The following is an 8,651-nucleotide window of genomic DNA, read 5'->3' as shown; positions in this document are numbered from 1 at the left end:
GTCTCTACCTGGACAATTTTCCACCTCATCTTCTCAGCCTGGCAAAGTGCTGCCCTGGCTTCGAAACCCAGCTTCACTGTCCCTCCCTGTGAAACTATCCTCGGCTGCCTGGTCTGAATGAGTTGCTCCCTCCCTGGGCCTCCCAAGGTGCCTGTACACATATACCTTTGTCACTGCACGAGTAACATTGCGCTGCACTGAACCGTTTTGTGTGTGTCTCACTCACGGCCTGCTCTCATTAAGGGCAGGGCTCGGCTGACTCAGTACTGAATTCTGAGCACCCAGCCCCGTGACTGCACACAATGAATGCAACAATTAGGTGCTGAATGAAGTCCAACTCTGGGCTCTTACTGCCTGCGTCCATTCAGCAAGCATCAACAGGGCAGCTACTGTGTACAAACCACTGATTCAGACCTTGTAGTAGGTCCAAAGATGAACAGAAAACCATCTTTTGGCTGTAAAGGATTATCAATCGAGAAGGGGAGCAGATCCTCTTCCCAGTAATTCTTTTTTATTTTTTTATTTTTTTGAGATGGAGTTTTGCTCTGTTACCCAGGCTGGCGTGCAGTGGCACGATCTCAGCTCACTGTAACCTCTGACTCCTGGGTTCAAGTGATTCTCCTGCTTCAGCCTCCCAAGTAGCTGGGATTACAGGCACTTGCCATCACACCTGGCTAATTTTTTTTTTTTTTTTGAGACAGAGTCTTGCTCTGTCTCCCAGGCTGGAGGGCAGTGGCGCAATCTCCGCTCACTGCAAGCTCTGCCTCCCGGGTTCACGCCATTCTCCTGCCTCAGCCTCCCGAGTAGCTGGGACTACAGGCACCCGCCACCACACCCGGCTAATTTTTTGTTTTGTATTTTTAGTGGAGACGGGGTTTCACCGTGTTAGCCAGGATGGTCTCGATCTCCTGACCTCGTGATCTGCCTGCCTCAGCCTCCCAGAGTGCTGGGATTACAGGCTTGAGCCACCACACCCGCCCCACACCTGGCTAATTTTAGTATTTTTAGTAAAGATGGGGTTTCACCATGTTGGCCAGGCTGGTCTCAAACTCCTGACCTCAGGTGATCCACCCACCTCAGCCTCCCAAAGTGCTGGGATTAAAGGCGTGAGCCACTGCACCTGGCCCCGCCTCCCAATAATTCTAACACCAGTGTGAGAGGCTAGCACTTCTGGTGCTAGAATGAGCTAGGGGAGTGGGTTTATTTTCCATTACTGCTGTAACAAATTATCAAAAACTTGGGGGCTTAAAGCGACACACATTTATCCTCTTACAATTCTGAAGCCAGAGGTCCAACCGCACCCGGCATATTTGGGGTTTATTATTCTGCCTACCACAGGCAGGGCAGGATGACTTCTCATGGCAGGGAGCCTTTGCCCAGCCAGCTTTTACAGTTACTGAAGCTTTATTGAATCACTAGTTACTACAAGGCCTGTGATAGCTACTTTTACGTATTGACTCATTTAATCTCATGAAGAGTTTGTTAAAAAGTCTAGTCCTGGCTGGCCTTGGTGGCTCACACCAGTAATCCCAGCACTTTGGAAGGCTGAGGTGGGTGGATTGCCTGAGGTCAGGAGGTCGAGACCAGCCTGGCCAACATGGTGAAACCCCATCTCTACTAAAAATAGAAAAAATTAGCTGGGCGCAGTGGTGGGCACTTGTAATCCCAGCTACTATGGAGGCTGAGGCAGGAGAGTCGCTTGAACCTGGGAGACGGAGATTGCAGTGAGCCGAGATCAAGCCATTGCACTCCAGCCTGGGCAACAAGAGTGAAACTCTGTCTCAAAAAAAAAAAAAAAAAAAAGGCCTGAAAGGGGAACCCACTGGAGTTTCTGCTTCTCACTCACCCCCATGCATCCCTCAGGCCAAGGAAACGGTGAGGGGAAGTGAAAACAGGGAGGAAAAACAGGGAGGGAAGGGCAGAGGGAGGGAAAGACAGAGGGAGGGAAGGACAGAGGGACGAAGCCCTCTGGTCAAGACTCCTCTCACAGGGGTCTTCACCCTGTGAGAGGCAGTGAGGTGTCCTACAGGTGACCCCTGAGGCCTGGGTTTCCTGTCTGTGATGTCCTCCCCATCCATTCCCAGTGGTCCCCAGCCTTCCCTCCCTCTGTCCTCCCGCCCTGGGCCTCATCCAGGCATTCAGTCCTCTAGGACGGCTGATGTACTGCCTGGAAGGGTGGGGTGTTCCTGGGTGTCCGTATCCTACATCTTGGATCCACCCCAGGCCGACGGTTCCTGGAAACCAGTCAGAGGCGACTGAGGGGTGCAGAGGGGAAGAAAGGCTGGGTCCACTTGCCCCTGGGTAGGGGAGCCCCTGGCCAAGCCCTGGGTATGCAGGGGGTGCTGGGGGATCCCCTCATCCCTGTCTTTTCAAACTGGGGCAGGGGCTCAGGGCACCCAGCAATGTCCCGAATCTCCCAGGGCCCTGGGAAGGTGGAGGGTGGGGCCCTTTCCAGCCAGACACAAATCATTAGTGGGAGGATCTGGGTGGGGCCGCAGGATAGAGGCAAGAAACAGAATAGAGGAAGCGGGATTCCACCTGCAGAGGCAGCAGGTGTGGCTGGGTGAGGGTGCACTTCTCAGGCGATGCTGGGCCATGGGTGGGAGTGCCTGGAGGTGAGCGAGGGCCAGGAGATCTGTGAGCGCCAAGGGCCCTCCAGGTGACAGGGTCCCTGTGTCAGAGGGGTGAATGGAAAGGACCCAGTGGGTCCTAGTGACAGGGGACTAGGGGTGGAACGAGAGTCTCTGGGGTTCTCTCCTCATCAGCCAAGCCAAGGTCTCAGCTGGGAGCCCGTTCCAGGCTCCTGGGCTTCTCACTTTCCCTGACCACCTGATACTGACCCTTTTCCTTGGGATGAAGGGTAGGTGGCCATGTCCCTTTCCTGGGACCTTGTCTTTACCCCAGTCACCACCCAGGCTCCATGATGCTAACAATTCAGCAAGCACTCACAGAGCACCTGCTGCATACAGCCTGCCCTGGTTGTGGGCAGGGGTGTGGGGTGTGGGGTGGGCACCATCCTAAGGGTTGACAGTTAATGCTTGGGGGGCCTGTAGGAGCCAAGGCCACATGGGCAGACAGGGCATGACCTTGTCTTTTTGTTTTCTCTTTTGTTTATTCTGAGATGGAACCTCACTCTGTCGCCCAGGCTGGAGGGCAGTGGGGCGACCTCAGCTCACTGCGAACTCTACCTCTCGGGTTCAAGCGATTCTCTTGCCTCAGCCTCCCGACTACCTGGGATTACAGGCACCCGCCACCACCCCTGACTTATTTTTGTATTTTCAGTAGAGTCGGGTTTCACCGTGTTGGCCAGGCTGGTCTCAAATTCCTGACCTCAAGTGATCTGCCTGCCTCGGCCTCCCAAAGTGTTGGGATTACAGGCGTGAGCCACTGAGCCCGGCCAGACCTTGTCAATATTAATATGCATCTATTGGCTGGGCGTGGTGACTCATTCTTATAATCCAGCACTTTGGGAGGCAGAGGCGGGAGGACTGTTTGAGCCCAGGAGCCCAAGACCAGCCTGGGTAATAGTGAGACCCCATCTCTATTTAAAATAAAAAAAAATGCACCTATTGAACATCTCCTGTCCACAGGGCTCCAGATCATTCCACACCCTCTGCCTCCCCACAACATAATATGGGTGATATTAGGGGACACCGTCCCAAAACCCTAGCCCTGCTCAAATTCCAGGTAGGTCCCATCTGTGCTGTGCTCTCCAGCATGCTGGCTTTTCTGCACTCTCTGCAGAGGAGACTGAGGGGGAGTCAAGGCTGGGCTGGCACCCCGAGCACTGGGGGAAGTTCTGAGTTCTCCCAGCCACCTCCCTGGGCCTCCCCCTCTCCCACGTGCACTCGACTCCAGCAGCCTCTGGGGCTGGAAGTGGGATTCCCAGGCAGGGTGAGGACTGGCGGCGTGGGCTCTACGGGGAGGCAGAGGGGCGGTGGCACCCCACGGCCTGGCCACCTCCCCAGGGCCCTGGCTCTGCCCCACATTTGCTGAGGGAAGGCAGGGCAGTCCCTTTTCTAAGCCCAGAGTGAGGCCCACCTGGGCAGCCCAGCTGGCCTAGCGGAGGACAGGGCCTGGGAAGGGAGGGGTTCCTAGGAGAGGATGGGGATGGGGAGGGTCTTCGTTTCGTGTCTCTTTGTGTGTGAGTGCCTGCTGGTGCAGTCTTGACTCTGGCTGCTCAGGTAAGCGCGGGTTTTACTGGGTCTTTCTCCTCCCTGAAGACAGTCCTGGAGTGCCAGGAAGTCCTTCCTGATGTCTAACCTCGTGCTCATGGTGGTCTGACCTTGCTCTCTAGCCTTGGTTTTGAACCTCTCCCCATCCCCGCCCAGCACCTTCATAGGCTGGGTGGGAGCAGTAAAGTCAGGGCTCAACTGCTGTCTTCCAGGTAGCTCCTGCCCTTCCCAGCTGGCACGGTCCCCAGCTGGCACTTTCTGTGACAGACCACCACTATCTGAGCAGGAGGTCTTTCCAGCAGTGTCGTCTCATCTGGGAGCTCTGGGCCACATGGAAAACCCAACTCCCTCCCTGTCCCCGTGTGCAGGCAGAGAGCCCAGGCCACCCCACACACACATCACACACATACACACACACAAACACCACAGACACACCACACACGTACACACACACCACACACACCACACACACATCACACACATCACACACATATACACACACCACACACGTATACACACGCAAACACCAGACACACACCACACATACACAAACACCACACACATCACACACATAAACACCACACACACACCACACAGTACACACACACAAACGCCACACACACCACACACACATCACACACATCACACACATACACACACAAACACCACACACACCACACACGTACACACACACCACACACACACCACACACATACACACACACAAACACCACACACACCACACACACCACACACATCACACACACCATACATACATCACACACTCACCATACACACATACACACACAAACACCACACATGCCACACACACATCACACACAAACACCACACACACCACACGTACATCACACACACTCACCACACACACCACACATACATCACACACACTCACCACACACCACACATACATCACACACACCACCATACATCACACACATTCACCACACCCCACACACCACACACATACACACCACACACATCACACACACCACACACATCACACACACCACATACACCACACACACCACACACCACACACATCACACACACACCACACAGAAGCACACATACACACCACACATAACCCCCCCACACCACACACATACACACACATATACACACACAAACACCACACACACCACACACATACACACCACACACACATCACACACACACCACACATACATCACACACACACAACACTCACACCACACATGTACACACACGCAAACACCAGACACACACCACACACACACCACACACATACACACACACAAACACCACACACACGTCACACACACCACACAGTACACACACACAAACACCACACACATACACACACCACACACATACACACCACACACACATCACACACACACCACACATACATCACACACAAACACAACACTCACACCACACACGTACACACACGCAAACACCAGACACACACCACACACATACACACACACACCACACACGCGTCACACACACACCACACAGTACACACACAAACACCACACACATACACACACAAACACCACACGCCACACACGTACACACACACAGACACCACATATGCACCACACACTTCACACACACACACACACACAAACACCACAGACACACCACACACGTACACACACCACACACACTCCACACATACCATACACACACCACACACACATACACACACCACACCCACCACACCACACACATATCACACATACACACGCCCCACATCACACACACCACACAGCCCCACACACCCCACACACCCCACATACTACATACACATACACACACATAAACCACACACACCACACATACACCACACAACACACACACATACACATACCACACACAGCACATACACTGCACACACATACACACACCACACCATACACACCACACACAAATACCCCATACCACACACGCCACACACGCCACACACATCACACACATATACACTACACGCACACCATACACATATACCCACAATCACCCACATACCACACACCACACACACATATACACACCACACAAAATACACAAACATCACACACATGCACACCACACACACCATACACACACACACCACACACACCACACACACACATCACAGACATACACCACATACACATCACACACATATACACACACAAACACCACACACACCACACACATACACACATACACACCACACACACCACACACACACCACACATACATCACACACACACGCAAACACCACACACACAGTCCACACACATCACACACAAACACCACACACACCACACACAAACACCACACACACCACACACATACACACATACACACCACACACACCATAGATACATCACACACACACACTTGCCACACACACCACACACACACATACACACAAACACCACACACACATACCACAGACACCACACACACACCACCCACACATACCCCACACCACACACGCCACACACATTCCACACACACCACACACACACTACACACCATACACGTATATACCCACAACCACCCACATACCACACACCACACACACATATACACACCACACACAATACACACAGATCTCACACACATACACACCACACACACCACATATACACACACACCACATGGCATACCACACACCACACACACACCACATACACATAAACACCACACACATCACACACCACACACGCACACACATACACACACATACATACACATTCCCTTCTCATGACCCCTAAGAACATGGCTTTGGCATTCTGTAAACATGGTTACTTTGTCTTCTGCACAAACCCTGCCCCGGAGGGTCCTACAGAGCAAAGCCACCAGTGGCAGTGAGGGGTGCAAGCGATGAGTACAGTGCCAGGAGGGCCAGGGGAGCCAGGGAAGGCAGGGGGGCCAGGGAGGCAGGGGAGCCAGGCAGTAGTGAGTTAGGCCCGGCTGGCCCTGGCAGTTAGGCCCTGCTCAGTTTCCTGGGTGGAGAGCCAAGCCTGGTGCTGCCTATGAGGGGCTTTGCTGCTCCTGCCCGGGACCTCCACTAGGCGGGAATTCCTGCAATCTCCCCTTGGAAGCAGAGATACTGGCAGTGCCAGATCGATATTGGGGTTGGTCCTGGCAGCGGGGAATCCAGGGGAGCCCTGGTGAGTCAGTGGTCCTGATCTTCGGGATCAGCCAGCACCCCATCACCAATCCCCAAGTGCAGCACGCCCCAGGGCTCTGCCTCCAGTCATCCTACACACCCTGTCTCTGGGTTTTCACAGCCCGACCCTCGCTGTCCCCCAAATCCTCCTGAACAAGGAGATGAGGGCTGGGTGGGTCTCTGCCGGATGCAGATGGGCCCACTGAGGCAGAGGAGAGGGTGCTGGGGAACAAACTGGCCCTCAGCTCAGCCTGATCCAGGGTCACTTCACAGAACTTAGGGCTTCGAGTGGGGTCTGGGAGGGGGTGCACCAGATGAGCCTGAGGGGGCTACTAGTGTGTCCTGGGGCTTATCCCTCTGAGGTCGTTGAAGTCAGCCCTGAGCCTCAGCAGATTCCAGATTCTACACGCTTATGTGCCGCCTTCACAAGCGCTTCAACCTCTGGGTGGCTGGAGGGGCTCGCTCTTTGGTGCATGCCCATGGCCTCAACTGGAACCCCCTCTTGGGCATTTCCAACCATGCCAACGACAGTGGCAGAAATCACAACTAACCTTCTGCTCTTTCTGGGCCCCTTCCTCCGTGTTTGCATTGAACCGCCCCAGATGACTTGTGGGAAGAGAAAGCTTTGCCCTGGGTTTGGGTGAGGCCAGTCATAACCTCATTAATTAATTAACGAATCACTTAATTAACTAAACGAACCCTCGGGGCCAACTCTGGGCCAGGGCACTGTGCCCAGGGCTGGGGATTCCAAAAGAGAATGAAACAGACATGGCCTTGTCTCCCCAGAGTTTCAGAGGTCCAGTGGAGGAGGAAATAACCAAAAAAGTCATAGAAATAGGTATAAATTCACAACCTGGAGAAGGGAGGAGGTATGGCCCGGAAAAAAGACGCAGAAAGGTAATCCAAGAGGGCTTTCTGGAGGAGGTGGCAGCTGAGCCTAGAGGTGAATTTAGTTGGGGAAGAGGGAGTGAGGCCTAGGCAGCTTAGGCCATGACCCCCATGGTGGGAGACGGCTGCATAAGGGTCTCTCTCCTGGCATCCGTGTTTACCCATGCCTGGGCATCCTACCCCCATCATCCTTTAACCCCCTGAGGGCCTAGGCTGGGTCCCAGAAATTCCCAGGAGGGTGCTCAGAGAAGAACACGGGGACTCTCATCACCCTCACCCTGGCTCACTTCTGAAAAGGCTGCAAGAAGGGTGTCGGAGGGCCTCCTGGAGGCTGCCAAGGGCATTTTCTCATGGAGCCCACGTCTCTCCCAGATCCTCGTGGCTATGATCAGTAATTCCAGCTTTGTGCTGGCTACAGGT

The sequence above is a fragment of the Nomascus leucogenys genome, unplaced genomic scaffold, assembly GCF_006542625.1.
Source record: "Nomascus leucogenys isolate Asia unplaced genomic scaffold, Asia_NLE_v1 001503F_33907_qpd_obj, whole genome shotgun sequence".
NCBI lineage: Eukaryota > Metazoa > Chordata > Mammalia > Primates > Hylobatidae > Nomascus > Nomascus leucogenys.
The sequence above is the reverse complement of the archived record's forward strand: the minus strand, read 5'-3'. Positions refer to the sequence as shown.